Genomic DNA, 13,758 nt, shown 5'->3' with positions numbered 1-13,758 from the left:
CTGCCCGCCCCTCCCCACCCGGCCCCTGCACAGCGCACGCGCACTGCTGCCTCCCTCCCGCCCCTCCCTGGTTTCCCGCCCCGGGAGGCCACGTCCAATGGGAGCCAATGGGGGAGTGCGGGGTGGGAGGGGCCTTGGTGTGAGAGGCGTCACTTCCGGGTTTGGGGGCAGGGCTTGTGTGGCAGTGGCTGCTGGTGCTGGTGTGTGGGGAAATGCTGCTGCCCCAGGGCCCTGGGAGAGTCTGCGGGAGGGGAGGGGAAGGGAGGGGAGAGAGAGAAACCTCTGCACTGTGCTGGGGGCAGCTGCTGCCTGTGAGCATCCCGGGGACACAGCGGATGTTTTCAGCCTGTGCTGCGGCCTGGCAGGTGCTGAGAAGCCCTGAGGTATGAGAGCTGCAGCACTAGTGACCCCCCAGGAATCAAGGGAGGAGGGAGAGGAACAGAGCAGCTGCTTCCTGTGCTGCTTCTGCCCCAGGATGTTCTCCCCTGGTGGAAAGTTGAAACACCCTGGATGTGGGTGGGTAAGCTGGTGGGGAAAGTAGATAGGCAGGAGCTGCTGCTGTAGAATGCTGGGGCAGTGCAGCAGGTTTTGTGATTAGCGTGTGAAATTTTGATTTATTTTCAGCTTTAGATTACAAACCTTAGCAGTCTGTCCTCTGCAGTAATGAGGAAAGAAGAGGGCTGTGAAAAGAGCAGGGCCTGAGCCCTGAGGTAGGTATATGTAGAGCTCCAGTGCTTTTTTGGTAGCTTCCTCTCTTGTTACAGTTGCTTGGGAGGAAAGTAAAAGGATGGCCACAAACAGGCACTGTCCTTGCTTTTAAAGCCGGAGTAGAAGCTGTGCTTTGCTGTGGGAGACAGAGATACCTAAGAAGAGATACATTTTTTTCTTGCTTCTTTGTTGCAGCCATCCGTGTTCCCTGGCTGTGGCTGCTTTAGCAAATCCAAGCTATCTCCATTCATTCTTGAATCTGAAGAGAAAATTGCTTTTCCTGTATGGTCAGTCTACTTCTGGCCCCCAGAATGTTTGATAAGGACAGGACAAGGGTCTCCTGGATGGTGAGTGCTCTCCTGAAACTGGAGAAAGAGGTGCTTCTGTTCAAGAGCGGGTATTACTACTGCAGCCAGGTATTTAAACTGTTGTCATCCCTGAATGTCACCTTGAGAAAGTTGTAGTGTTCTTTCTGTCTCCTGGCAGGCAGATGCTGGCCAGCTGTGACTGAAGAGAGCTTGGCAGAAACGTGTGTCTTGCCCAAAGTTGGCCTGGAGGACACACACATGTTCTGCCTGCTTGAGTTTTACTTTTGAAATAGACCCTGCTGAATGAGAATGTATTTTTATAGGCATAGATATATGTTTACCACCTATCCCCCAATGATTTCTGTTTTGCTTGAGTAGCCTGTTGACAGCAGATATATGGAAGCTGCAGCTAAGGATCTCAGTTCTGTTGTAGGAAGTTTCTGTGCACCTGACACAAAAGAGAGATGGTCCTGTAGTGATGGTACCAGCAGGGTTTGAGAGCAAAAGTGTTGAAGAGAAGTGCTTTTGTTGAAGAAGATTTGAAGAATCCATACAGTGTTGCCTAGTCTTTTGGCAAGCAAGCAGAAGAAACCTTAGCAACAGCTTTCAGGCTCTGTTCCTGAAGCAGAACTACTTGCAAGCCTCCATCTTTGTATCTGCTGACCAAATGCTTCAGCTGAGCATTGCCTTCCTCACTGCCAGGTGAGAAATGTGCAGCTGAGACTTATTGAAGGACCTGGCTCCTGAGGCCTCCTTTGGCAGGATGTTAAGTGGGTGCCTGTGAGCTGCTTCTCTTTTTCTGGATGTTACAGAAGGTAGAGATTTGCATGTTTCCTCCCGACCTGAGCTGGCTTAGTAATGTTTAGGGTGTTGCTTTCCTTGAGGAAGGAGGCAAGCTTTACATCTAGGCTGGGGTGGTCTGTTGTTAGTAACAGCAGAAACCTTGGGTGCTCGATGGGGCCTCTACTGGGAGGCCTGTGAGAGAGAGGCTGAAGTTGGTGTGGAGGGAGAAGTAGCTGTGTGTGAGCAGTGTGTTGCCTGGGGGAGGTGTGAGGTGTTCCTGACATGCTGCAGTGGTGGCAGTAGCTGCTGCTGGAGAGACCTTCCCGTGTTTGGAGATGATCCATGAGGTGCTTGGAGGGAGGAAGTTTGGGGCTGGAAATACAATGTTGGGAGTGCAGGGCACTGGGTCTCTGAGAGGCTTCCCTGATGCTGCCAAACCCTGTTTTGCCTGTTTTCTCCTCAGCGTGGAAGCATGTATGCATGACCCTGGCCAGACTCAGGGAAAGAAGTAAAGATCAGGAGTTGCACATTTTTCAGTTAGATGATATGCCTTAGTGTTCTTAGGTGGCATGAGCCTTGGAAATCTCTGGTTCTACTGCTGAACCATGGTTACTGCAGCTGTGTGGACTTTCATCCATTCTTGTCTCTGTGACTGTGTGTGTGGCCAGGGGCCTGCGAAGGTGTCGTGGGGGCTAGCCCTAGGCATGATACTGTCTGTGGTGAGTGAGTATGGGAGGACCCGCTATTTCCAGTGCAAGCAGGATGGATCCAAAATCAGTCGAGTGACCTGGACTGCACTGTTTTCTGGTTGTGTGCCTCTCCTCATGAGCAGCAGCAAGAGCATTTCACCTGAAAGTGTTCAAATCCCGTGGTCAGAAGTCTAAATCAGCCAGTGCATTTGTGGTACGATAGCTTCTGTTGGAAGCTATGGAATAGCACAAGCTATTTTCTGCCTGAAAAAAGGGAAGGGAAAGAAAAAATGGGAGAGAAAAATCCCTTCTGGCTATTTATTGGCAGAAGTGGCTTTGTCAGGATTTTGTGAAAGGGAGGATGCATGTTAAAAGTGCATGAGAGAGGCCTGAGAGTGGTAGTGAAATTTCTAGGTGTAGACTGACTCATGTTGTCATAGTGTTGACCTCTGCAGCGTCTGGCTGTTTGCAGTGCTGGTGGATGATAAATTGCTTGTGCCCCCTTAGGAGCCCTTTACTGCAATCAGTGTAGAGTTTAGAGAAGACTCTTCGATAATCCCTTTGTAACTGTTTGGTGGGTGGGTGTATTTTGTTGTTGTTGTTTCTTTGATGATGGCGGAGCTTCTTTGTGAAGGTAAGGTTATTTGTAGGAGCTCCTTAGGTGTTAAAAAAAAAAAGAAGAAGAAGAAGCCAAGAAGGGGTTAATTCTCTCCCTGCAGACTAGCCCAAAGTAGTAATTTTCTAGTGGTTCAATTTGCTAGTTTGCTGGTTCATTACACCAAATCACAGAATGAATAAGGTTGGAAGGGACCTCTGGAGATCATGTAGTCCAACCTCCCTGCTCCAGCAGGGTCACCTAGAGCATGTTATCCAGGGTTGCATCCAGGTGGGCTTTGAATCTCTCCAGAGAAGGAGACTGCACAACCTCTCTGGGCAACCTGTGCCAGTGCTCTGTCACTCTCACAGGAAAGAAATTCCTCCTCATATTCAGGCGCAACTTCCTGTGGTTCAGTTCATGCCTGTTGCGTGGCACTACTGAGAAGAGTTTGGCCCCTGTCCCTTTGACACCCTCCCTTCAGACAATCATTCACATTGATAAAATCCCCCCTCAGTCTTCTCCTCCCCAGGCTAAACAGGCCCAGCTCTTGCAACCATTCCTCCTAGGGCAGATGCTGCAGTCCTGTGATCATCTTTGTAGCCTTCCGCTGGACTCTCTCTAGTAGCTCCATGTCTCTCTTCTACTGGAAGCCCAGAACTGGATGCAGTACTCCAGATGGGTATGGACACTGAGATAGCTCATTTCTGTCTTTCTGTGCTTCTCTCAGGCATTACAGACCAGCAGCAAATGTGTGTGACCAGGACAAACCAGTGAAACAAGATAGTGCGGAGGTAACCCTGTGTTTATCAGTTCATTTTTAGGGAATGATGATTGTGTATACTCAGCCATCATTGTCTGCACTCTTCCTTGTATGTTGTAGAGTGAAGAAATGCTCTTCTGCCAGTAGTTTTTGCCTAGGGGAAGGGGGAGCATTCTTCAGCAAGCAGCACTTTCCCAGAGGTGGCCTGTTGCTGCTTGTTTTGTTTCTGTGCCGTTCTGAGCACTCTGTACTCTGCTGTTTCAATTCTTTCCCTCTTACCTGTTGGGTTATCCTTCAAAGCCCGCAGTGCACGGGCTCAGTTGACTGACTGTACAAGCCTGCAACATGTGTTTTGTCTTCTCTGACTTTTGTTGTGAGGTACATGTCTTGGAGTTTGATCTCTGATGAGGATGACATCCAAACTAGAAACTTACCCCTGGAAGTGAGAAACAGGGATCTCAGTCTCAGCTTAGTACCAATGTAGGGAGGCTTTGCAGAGCTTTCTTAACGTTCTTAAAGTCAAAACCATTCAACGTTGGGGCTCTCTGGCCGCTGTTTAACTGTGGAAACAGTAGTAGCTGGGGCCCCAGTCTGAAAGTGGCTCTCCCTGAAAAAGGACCTTGTAAACTTGGAAAGAGAGGAGTGTGCTGGCTGGTTGGTTGTGTGCACAAAATATCCTTGTAGCACTGTTATGCAGGCGGAAGGCTTTTTGCATTGTCTGCTAGTCAAACAGCTTGCTAGCACTTGCCTTGCAAAGGGTTAGCTCATCAAGGGTTCACCAAAGCCTGCAGAGTCATGCTGCAGCCTGAGGAAAAGGGGATTTCTTTTTGCATTTTGTGAGCCCAGCTGCAAGCAAGAACCAAGAAGGAGATGCTATTGCAGATCGGAGCATTTTATCCCAACAGGCCCATGCGTTGTGTGCCTGCCTTAAGCACACTTGGATGCCCTCAGCCATATTGCAGCCGGTCAAATGCCCACCATGGTGTTCCGCTTGCCTGACTCCAGCGTTGTCGTCTGTTCCCCCTTGTGTTGTCAGCTCAGCTCTCTTATAAAACTCACCAGCCTCAAGTTCTTCCAGGCTCGTGTCTTTGGTGCCTTGGTGTGGGGAATGCCTGCTGTGGTTGGCTGAAGCTTCAGTGTTGGGAGGGCTGCAGCATCATGTGGCACAAGAGGCCTTTGCTGTTCCTGTGTTCATTCCTGAGCTGCTTTCTTGTGTTTGCTAGTCCTCGTGTTTTCTGTCCACTTCCTCTCTTTCCCCTGTTACTGCAGAAGGAAGTACAATTGAAAGCAACCATACCCTTCCAGGTTAGGAGAGTGAGGCAAAGAACCAGGCTGCTGTTGCTACCTGAGCAGCAGGCTGAGGAAGCCCATGGTCTTTTGCTCTGAAACACTCTGACAGTTTCCAGCCTTTAACCTGACAGGCTTTTTAGTGGGCCTTGTTTCAGCTGACTGCTGCACCCAGGTTCATGTGCTCAGTACCCTCCCTTGTAAATCCTTTCTACTATAACTCTTTTTTTTCCTCCTCAGGCCATGGTGAGAGGGTTCAGTGCTGCACTGGAGGAAGGCAGGCCAGAGGAGATCATGAGCAGTGCTTTGAACCTCACTGCCACCCCTGAGGACGTCCACACGCCAAGGAGCCTTTGCTAATTGAAGGATGAGGTGACACTTGCTGCAGTGCAGTGGTATTCCCATACGCGTTGTTGCTGTACGTGAGTTTTCTTTTCAAATTCTTTGTTGACTTTTTCACTGCATTAGCAGGAGGGAAGAAGGAACCTAAGTGTAGTGTGTAATTGCAAATTCTCAAACGCTTGTTTCTAATTATCTGTCAGATGGGAACATTTGCTGCTTCTCTCCCTTGCTCTCTCTTTTCTTTTTTTTCCCCCCTCCCCCCTGAGCTTTTAGGAACCTCTCTAAGTTCAAACTCCAGACCAGCACATGACATGAAGAGTAATGACATGTGTGAGTAATGGATTTTGCTGTGAGAAATATTAGTGCTAGTTTCATGGCAATGGCTTCTTCCAAAGAGTGTCACAGCCTGAGAGAACTTTTATTTTTCCTGTCTTGTTGTAACTTACAAGTTGATAAGTATGACCATACTGGAAGTATCCTCTAATCAGGGAGGACCCACCTCCTTCCTCAGAACATGTGAAATAACAGTGAGAAGTTGGTATATGCACCTTGTGCTGCATTCTCTGCATTGCTTTGTTGTGGGGTTTTGGAATGGGCACTGTTTAGGAACAGCTATTTGGGGACTTGGGTTTTCAGTCAGGAACTTATCCAAATGATGGCTGGGGTTGAAAGAGGCAAGAAGATTGCCTGATGCCTTCCATCGCAGAGGCACAAGCGGCTTTTAGTCTGCTCTGATTTGCTCCTCAGGTGCTAAGTTGTCTCATTCCTCCTGCACAAAAGAAGGATGTGTGCTTGGGCAGTGGGGTGAGCCTACAGGCTAAGAGGGCACTGCTTCGCTTCCCGTGCCTGTCCTTGTGCCTCAGGTTTGGGTTCCTATTGGCCTGTTTTTCCTTGACACCTCATGCCCTCCCAAAGAATCTCCTGGCTCCTGTAGTTTAGTCGCCTGTTCCAGGCAAATGTATGCCAGCACTGATTTTATAAATGGACTTAAGTTCCCTTGTGAAATATTTCCTTGACTGAATTCAAGAATTTCCCTTTCAAGGATCTGAGGCCTTCTCAAGTCCAAAGGGCATTTCTTGATGGCAACTTGATGGGTATTTGTCCTTGTGGCAGCCTTGCTTGTGAGGGTAACTGGTTCTGTGTCCCTAGAGCAACTTTGATAGTAAAACAGTCCTGTTTCCTCTGTCTTAGTTTGGCTATGTCCAATTAAATTCCCCTAGTGCCCTTTGGAAAGATTGGCACTTCCTTTCTGGAGCATCTTCATAGCCTGCCTTTGTTGCTTTTTGTTGGAATCTCACTTCCCTTTTTTTTTAAATCGGACTACAGAATTACCCACAGAACTTCCTATGGTGCCCCTCAAGTGCCAGTAGGAGCCAGTAGGAATCCTTCCATACCTGCTGGGAAAATACTCCTTTCTTCATGGTTTTAATTGTGGCTCATTAATGTGTAATTGGCTGAGGCACTCAGTTGTGTATGCAGATAAGAATTTGCGGCAACTTCCACATTTCCTGAACTCGGCTTTAGAGCAGAAATTCTTGTGGTTACTCCTGCATGCCAGAATGATATTGCTGTTCTCCCCTCCTGGGTGCTCCGTGCAGATCCTGCTGCCCTGTTGTTCGAGGCCACATCTGGAGTAGTGTGTGCAGTTGTGGGCTGCCCGGTCCAAGAGAGACAGAGAGCTACTGGAGCAAGTGTAGCCAAAGCCTTCTAAGATGCTGAAGGGTCTGGAGCATGTCTCATGTAGGGTAAGGCTGAGCAGGCTGGCACTCTTCAGCGTGGAGAAGAGGAGGCTGGTGGGGGATCTTCTCAATGTGTGTAGGATCTGAGGAGAGGTTGTAGAGAGGGTGGGACCAGGCTCTTTTCGGTGGTGCCCAGCGATAGGCCAAGAGGCAACGGGCACAAATTAAAATACAGGACGTTCCACCTGAACAAAAGGGAAACCCTCTTTGCTGTGAGGGTGACTGAGCAGTGGAACAGGTTTCCCCGAGAGGTTGTGGAGTCTCCTTCCTTGGGGATACTCAAAGCCATCTGGACGGGTTCCTGGGCAACATGTGCTAAGTGCCCCTGCTTGAGCAGGGGTTGGACTAGCTGATCTCAGAGGTCCCTTTGAAGCTCTGCCATTGTGTTATTGTGTGAACTCTAAGATAAAAAAGCAAAGAGAGATTCATATACTTGAGTAATATCTGTCAATGTCTTGCTTTCTCTCCATTTTTCCCAAATGTCCTTTTTCCCTTTTTTTCCACCCTCCCTCGCGGTGCTTCCTGCCCTCCCCCACACTGCTTTTTTCCCTTGCTCATTCCCCGCCCCCCCTTTTTTTTAATCTCATGGTACATGTGTATTTTCTTTTTTCGTACGTCTTGTGGGGTTTTTTTTGCTTTGCTTTACTTACATTTTTCTTCTTTATTTGATATTTTATTGATGTTTTCTCTATGTTTTTCTCCCCCTTATTTCCTTGCTTTTATCCCCATTTCTCCCATTCCCCCCCCCTTCTTTGGGGGGGAGGGGAATTCCTCTTTTCTATGGATTTCCCCTCTTTTATTTATTTCTATTTTCTGCTTTACTCTTCTTCTCTTCCCCCCTCCGGTGTTTCTCCCTGCTCATTTTCTACCTTTGTTCTCTGTTCTTCGAGTCTTCTGTTCTGTTCTTTTCTCTCTCTCTCTCTTTTTTTTTTTTTCTCAGTTTTCTTCTCAGGGTTTTTTTTCGGAGCTTTTTGGGAGAGTGCTGGGGTTATTTTTTTCGTTTTTAGGGTTTTGGGGGGGGGTGTCCTTTTAAATTTTCTTTTTCCCTTGATGTTTTCCTGATTTACACCACCCCCCGCCCCCATTTTCTCTTCATTTCCCTGTTTTTCTCGGTCTCTTTGTTTCTTCCCTTTTTTACTGTTTGTCCCCATTGCCCCCATTTGTCCTATGTTTGCCTGTTTCTTTTGATTCTCTGGTTTTCTCATTTTTCCCGTTTTACCATTTTCCCCTTTTGTCCCATTTCCTTTCTGGCTCTGCATGTTTTTTTCCCATTCTTCTGTCATTATTTAGGTTTCCCCTCTAAATTTTTTGGCCCTCCTGGATGTTTTGGCCCCGAGTCTGTTGCCCTTAGATTTTTGCCCTCCTATTTGCCCCCTTTCCCCTTTTGGTAGTGGGTCAGCATTAGTCAACGTTTCGTGATGAAGTCTGGAGGAACGACAAGAATGCCTTCGTGCTGGGGCTCCAAGACCTCCATGTTTAAGGTGCCCTTATTTGAACTGAAGGGCTTGGTCGAACTCTTTGATGAGGCCTATAGTAACAATTCTATCCTAAATCCATTTTTGTCTCATCTTCTTGGGAAAGGGGACATGGAAAGCTAACAACCTGGCTACTGGACTATTCCATCAGTGAGTGAGATGACATCTCTCATCCTGAGGAAATGGAGGGCTGTTCCCAGGGCCAGCACTGACCCCTGACCTGGGGGCTTAGCCCTCAACTACGGGAGCCTTCTGTCAGAAGAGGGACCTGCCTTGATGCCTGAAATGGTTGACAAGCTGGAATTTCAGTAGTTACTTCAGGATAAATTTTCCAATATTCTCTAAGTCATGGCATTTGGGGATAAACACATCTAGCTGAGTTCTGGATTTCCATCTTCCAGGAAACCCCATCAGCTGGAGAGTAAACTGTTTCCAGGTTTAACCCCTTTCCTTTAATGGCAGCTGAATGTGAAGGCTGTACTCCTGCTGAAGCCTGCCGATGGAAATTGGTGGAGTTGTCTTCTCAGAGTTACTGAGACACAAGATGGAATGTAGCTGCCATCTGGACAAGCTTTGGCCCGTATGAAGAAAGAGCTGTCCTTTGAGAGGAGGCATTGAAATGCTACATCACTTTCTATGATGAACACTCTAACAAGGATATATTGCAATGGCACCCTGTGAGAAGGTATGCTTTTAGTGAACGTACCTTGTATGCCTTCTACCTGCCAAACCTGGCATGCACCAGACTCGGGCTATAAATAAATCACTGGATTTATCCTCCTAGGCAAAGCCATATATCTGTCTACTATGTCGGTGTGTGCAGGAGGTGGGGGAAGGCTGCCTCCAGGTGAGTGTCTTGACTCAGCCACCATAAATGTTTTCAGTTCTACAGAAGCAGCTCTTCAGAGATTCAGGTTTGTGTCCTTGCAATACTAGTATCCAGTTTCTTGGGAAAGCACAGCAGTCAGGTGCTTGAAGGGCACAGAAGTGAAAAGGAACCTGGAGAGGGCAAATGAAATGAAACTCAAAAATACATGTCTGCATCCCTCTGAATGTGCAAGCCAAAAACCTGGTGCATGCGCTGGACTATCTGTAAGACTGTTGTAAATGGAGCTCCCAGGGAGTCTCCAGCAGCCTCCCAGCATACCTGGCCATGTGGAGCCTAAGTGATAGCTGGTGCTGTCCTCTGGGCTTGTTGGATGCTGGTGAAAAGGAAGTTTGGAAGAGAATACAGACCCAGGTGGAATAGGCTGCCATGTAACCAACCAATGTATCCATGCAGACAGACATATGTGAACACATGCAAACAGGCTGTAAACTGAAAACTGTGTCGACCAGATCATACATAGAGACAAAGTGTCAGAGCACACCTACTGCATGGGAAAATGCAGCAGATTTTGAGGAGATGGGTGATGCAAGCGAGCCAGACTGTTCCGTGGGAAAAGGAGCATGGACCCAGAGGCATGGTGGCTTGTTTGGGGCTTTATCAGTGTTTGGGTCCCCAAACTGGGTTCTTTTACCAGATGTGCAAGCAACCAACAGACACACAGGATCGAGATACTTGTTTATTTCATTTCTGCACAGGGATGGGTGCTAGGTGGTAGATCCACAAAGCTAGCACACCTTCTCCCTTTCTCATTCTTTATCTATAAACACTTTTCAGGGAGTACTTTATACAGATTTTTCTGTTGTTTACAGTTTTATCACGTCACGTACTTGCTCTGTGCTTGTGCTTGAACATCCATGCTAATTAGCATAGGAAGTGGAGAAGAAGGTGGTAACATCATTATCATGTCATTACCATCTCATTATTCATTTTGGGGAGCACACTTTAATAGGTTAATAAGCCCTAATGAACCTGTAGGTTACTCTGGGTTATTCTGCTCTTCTTGTCCTCTCTGTTCCTGACGTTCTTCAAAGTGTTGTGGTTTCCTCATGGTTATTTGGCTGGAGCCGGTTGTCCTTTGCAATACCGTTTCCCAAGATCCTCTCTCCCTTGTCATTGAGTCTTGTTAGCTCTTGGAGGGTTTCCACAGCATCATTCCAACAGAATGCCAGTGTTCCCGTGGGGGTCCAGTTTTGCTTTCCTGACAGACGGTGAAGGGGTATTACAAGGGGAAGGCCATTATACTGTAATTCCGTTTGGAATCAAATCAGCAACCCCAGGCTCCATTCCCTGTTCCACTGTCCCTGGGTGGGTTCCACCAACAGCCTTTCAGTTAACATCCGAACGCTCTGCGTGTTGCGCCACAGAGACCTCCCCACCTGGGGCTGTGCCGGGGGCTCCACTGTCAGCACTGTCCTGGTGCTGCAAGAATGGGAATGTCCCTGAGCCCAACCTCGTACCCAGCCCCAGGCAGGGGGACGCTGCCCTCTGCCCATGGCTGGGTGCTGGTGGGCAGCGTGGTGCAGGGGGAGGCCTGGAGCCTGGCTGAGGGGCTCTGGGCAGCTCCCTGCCCAGCACCAGCTCTGCCTGCTCCCCTGCTCCCTCCACCCCACACCCTGGGGGCAATCAGAGCTGTGGGCACATCCCCCTGGGGAGGGCATTTCCCTCACACCACTCCCTCCTGCTGCTGCCCTCGTAGACACAGGTGACGCACACAGGAGTGCTGCCTGCGCTGGCAGAGGTGACTCAGGGAAGGGGCTTGCCCCTCTCCATCGAGCCTCCCCTGGCAGGACCAGAGCCTGGCAGCAGTGCCTGCAGCGACACTCTCCTCCTGACCCAGTTAGCTGCAGAGATGCTGAAGGGGCAGCACTCTGTGGGGTGGTCCTGTGCAGGAGCAGTCCCAGGGCAGAGGCAAGGCCAGCTTCCCCCGCGGCCAGGCAGGAGGGTCTGAATGGATTTTTCTGGGGAGGGTCTGAGGGCAGCAGGGCACAAGGGTGCTGTGCTTGTCAGGGACATGGCATGGGAGGAGAGGGCACCCCAGAACACACCCCCCATCTACATATGCCATGTGTAAGGGGATGTAGCTCAGTGGAAGAGCGCCTGCTTCGCATACAGGAGGTCCTGGGTTCAATCCCCAGCATCTCCAGGAAGGACTTTTCTCCTCCATCTCCACCCCTTAGCTATGGTGCTAAGGGCTGCCTTGGCCAGGGCCCCTCTGCGGTTCTGTGGAGACTGATGCCATGCAGGGACGGCGCCTGGGTCTCTGAGCCATGTGTCGTTACAGCCTCTGGGCTTCCCCTGCTGCCACACAAGTCAGCTGGAAGAGACTTTTCCCAAGGGCTTGTTTTAGTTCAACCTGATGCCCATATGCAGATCTGCAAGGAGTGGTAAATACTGGAAAGCTAGGTAGAGAAGTGCTCCATTCTCAGCAGGTGGCTGGGTGCCTCCGCAGCCTTTCCTCCAACCATCTCGTGCCTGTTTTGCCCCTTTCTCCCTTTGCTGTTGGCCCTGTAGCAACCGCAGGCTCTGCAGGTGGGCTTCTCCCTTGTGCTCTTGAGAGCAAGCTTTTGGCCAGGCAGGGAAGCAGCCATGGGATCAGGTAGGGACAGTTAGGATTTACAGTTGCATATCCATAATTAGTGATTGCAGTTAGTAAAGGCAGCAGTGGCCTGGTATTTCTCTGGCTTTTATAACCATGGAGATGCCTGTCAGTTAGTTTTGTGCAAGGAACAGCAGAGTTTTGGTTAGGAAATGTGGGAGGGATCCTAAGCCATCGGGACAGATGCCACTTCCTCACTGGAGGAGCTGGCGGGGTGGATCTCAAATGTGGGCCAGAGAGCCCAGGAGGGGCAACTCTCCTGCCTTTGCCATGGCCAGACTGCTGGCGCTGGCTGGGGCTTCTCTGGGCCAGAGCAAGGAGGATTGCAAGAGTAAGTTGTGCAAGCTGTCCCACTGTTGCCAAAGGGCTGGTAGAGATCTGTTGCTTTGCCAAAAAAATTGATGGTCTCACGTGAAAACCCACCATTCTTGTCAGCTAGCTATTGCTGCTGTGAGGTGGTATTTAGAGGGAAAGTGGCACACAGAAGCATCTCTCTAGTCAGCCTTCTTCCTTAAGGCATTTGAGACTGCTCCACAGAAGTACAATTGTAAGATGAGGAGCAAGGTCACAATATCTTTGCAAGTATCTTAGGTGTGAATACTTGTGGTGTGGTGGTCTTTGGAGAAGGGCAGGCGAGTTCTTGGGAGCTGACTGTCAAGGGACTGAGTCCTTCCTGTAGCAGATCTGTATGGAGGAGTCCCTTGGAATGGGAGCAACAAGGCAAAAATGCCCTGCAAGGGATGCGCAGCCCAGGTCTCTCTTCCTTCCATGTGCAGTCTCTGCAAGTTACCCACACCATCCTGCTGTAGCGTGACCTGCCTCTGATGCAATGGGGAAATAAAAAAGCACCCCATGTGTCGACAAATTGTGCTAGATGTGGTGTGTTTACGTGCTGACACTGCTGACCCTGGCAAGGTGGCAAGGTGCCGGATTTTGCCTGCACTTTCTGGGGGTATGAGGAGCCCCACGTAGCTCTAGCTGCATTGCTCGGAGTAGCTGCAGTCAAGGCAGTGGTGGTGAGCACATCCATCCTACCACTAGCCTCCCAGCTGTTTGGCATGCATGCCCCCTCTCTTCTTGAAGCATTTTACCACCGGCTCCATTTGGGAAGGCCTAAATTCAAGAGCTGTGTCATGGCACGTACTGCTCTGGTGATGGCTCAGTGCCACATTTTCTCCTCTGCCATCACCCCCTGAATTCTCAGAGGATGATCAGTAGCAAATGGCAAGTCATCATCAAGGCCAGGGCCCAGGTCTCTGTGCTCTCTGACTGACTGTCAGTACTAAGAAAGGGAAATGGCGTCCTGTTGTCCTCATGTAGGTGCTCCAGGGCAAAGGCTCACAGCTCAGATTGCAGGAAAGGCAAGACCAATTTCCCCTTTTCTGATTTGTGCCTAGAGTGACAGAGTGGAGATGTCCGAGGACCTAGAGAGAGTCTTGGCAGGAGATGAAAGCTGTTTGTAGAAGACTGTTATGTTTGGAGAGATAACAGCATAATCAAGGGACTTGGGAGTGGCCCAGGTGAGCTTCTGCTCTGGGAGGTTTTGCACTTCCCAGTCTCTTGTGACTTGGCAACAGATAGGGC

General features: G+C 49.4%; 1 non-coding gene across 1 annotated transcript; it reads left to right on the top strand.

Moving 5' to 3' along the window:
- The first annotated feature begins 11,649 nt into the window (after nucleotides 1–11,649).
- On the top strand, nucleotides 11,650–11,721 carry TRNAA-CGC (transfer RNA alanine (anticodon CGC)). The gene has a single exon. It is a non-coding gene; the product is annotated as a tRNA-Ala (tRNA).
- Nucleotides 11,722–13,758: the final 2,037 nt, after the last annotated feature.

The sequence above is a fragment of the Rhea pennata genome, unplaced genomic scaffold (genome assembly GCF_028389875.1).
Source record: "Rhea pennata isolate bPtePen1 unplaced genomic scaffold, bPtePen1.pri scaffold_26, whole genome shotgun sequence".
Taxonomy (NCBI): domain Eukaryota; kingdom Metazoa; phylum Chordata; class Aves; order Rheiformes; family Rheidae; genus Rhea; species Rhea pennata.
The sequence above is the reverse complement of the archived record's forward strand: the minus strand, read 5'-3'. Positions and strand labels throughout refer to the sequence as shown.